The sequence below is a fragment of the Arachis ipaensis genome, chromosome B02 (assembly GCF_000816755.2).
Source record: "Arachis ipaensis cultivar K30076 chromosome B02, Araip1.1, whole genome shotgun sequence".
NCBI classification, from domain to species: Eukaryota; Viridiplantae; Streptophyta; class Magnoliopsida; order Fabales; family Fabaceae; genus Arachis; species Arachis ipaensis.
In genome coordinates, this window is record NC_029786.2 from 73,289,153 (window position 1) to 73,291,116 (window position 1,964).

The 1,964-nt window shown below is 36.7% G+C and overlaps 1 pseudogene; it reads right to left on the reverse strand.

The window, feature by feature from the left end:
* The window catches only part of LOC107627348, a 5,148-nt pseudogene continuing 5,132 nt past the window's right edge, over window positions 1,949-1,964 (reverse strand).

The following is a 1,964-nucleotide window of genomic DNA, read 5'->3' on the forward strand; positions in this document are numbered from 1 at the left end:
ATATCTTATTTAAGATGTCCAATCCTAATTCTCCCTCCAATAAGAAAGGGACAACTGTGCAACACCTAGTGTGCCAACCCTCTCTTTCTATGCAGAGCTTTACAGATCCCCGAGACATCAATTCTAAATTTGGTGTTGGGTAGCCCTCAACAAGCTCTAAGCACAAAGGTACTAAAAAGAAAGTACCTAAAGGCTGGAAGGACAAGAAAGTACCAACTGAAGGCCTCTCACCTGACATGAGAGTTGTCTTCACTAAGAATCCAGTCCTACCACATACAGTGAACCGTGTCCTATCTTTAGAGCATGTAGAGCTCATTCATGAGAGGATAGGCAGAAAATTCACTGTAAGGGGCAAAAATCTGAGCCCTTACTCACCTCCTTAAGGAGCTGAAGGTCAAGCTAGTGACTTTAAAAGAGCGCTTGTTGGGAGGCAACCCAACTTTTACTAAACCTTATTTTATTTTATTTTCATTTTTGTTTTTATTTCCGTCTTAAAGTCATGATCATGTGTATCAGTTCAAAGACAGAATTCACAGCAGTGAAAACAGAACACTTCGAAAAGAGTGTTAAAGTTGAACGCCAGCCAGGGAGCAGCCCCTGGGCGTTCAAACGCCAATATAGAGAAGCAGGGAATATGGAATTCCCTAGCCTCTCATGACCAAGAGGTCCCACAGAAGCTCCACCTACTCCACCTTCTTCCTCCCCATTGATCATATTTGCTCAAGGGCAAACAAAACTCTTAAGTTTGGTGTTGCAAAAGCTCTGCTTGGTGACTTTTACCACTCTTAAGTATTTAAAGAAGATGATGGAGCAAACTAGAGCGCATGCACATGAGCCTGTGCAGCCGCCTCAATAAAGACAAAGGAGTGATATAGAAGAGATCAAGCACTACATGGGATCCTCAAGGAGGAGCACTGGCCACCATCATTCGGGTGGATTTGTTCTCTTTTACTCGTTTCCTATTATTTTTCTGTTTTCTATCTGTTTATTTGTTCTCTTGTTCTAAGTTGCATGGTCATTTGTATTTGATGTCTTAAAGATGTAAAATATTCCATATATCTCTCACCTTGCTTAAATAAAAAAAATTATTTGAAAAGAACTGAGAGATACATGAATTTCAAGTTTAAAATAAGATTAGTTTAATTAGTTTGATGTGGTGTCATTTGCTTTTACTTTCTGAATGTATGATTAAACAGTGCATATTTGAAGTTGAAATTTTAGAATATTGTCTCTTGAAAGAATAAGGAAAAAGGAAAAATATTATTGATAATCTGAAAAATCTAAAAATTGATTCTTGAAGCAAGAAAAATCAGCAAAAAGAAAAAGAAAAAGTATGTTGCAAAAGAAAAAAATATATATATGCATGCAAGAATGAAAAAATGGCGAAAAAGAAAAAAAAATATAAAAAGCAAAAAAATCCATTATTGCCTAAAAATGCAGGAAAAAGATGGCAGATTGAAAAAGCCAGTAACCCTTTAAACCAAAAGGTAAGGATAAAAGGACCCAAGGCTTTGAGCATCAATGGATAGGAGGGTCCAAAGGAATAAAATCCTGGCCTAAGCGGCTAAAACAAGATGTCCCTAACCATGTGCTTGTGGCATGAAGGTTCAAGTGAAAAGCTTGAGACTGAGCGGTTAAAGTCGTCGTCCAAAGCAAAAAGAGTGTGCTTAAGAACTTTGGATACCTCTATCTAGGGACTCTAGCAAAGCTGAGTCACAATCTGAAAAGGTTCACCCAATTAAAGTGTCTGTGGCATTATTGTATCCGGTGGTAATATTGGAAAGGGATAAGTACTTTTTTCGTCCCCAAGGTCTAGGGTCAAAATCAAAATCGTCCCCAACCTTTTTTTTATTAAAATCATCCTCAACGTTATAAAATCGTCATTTTCTACTTCAATTTTATTTTTTTACCAAATTACCCTTATTAAATAATAAAAATAATTAAAAAATTAAAACAAAACCTAA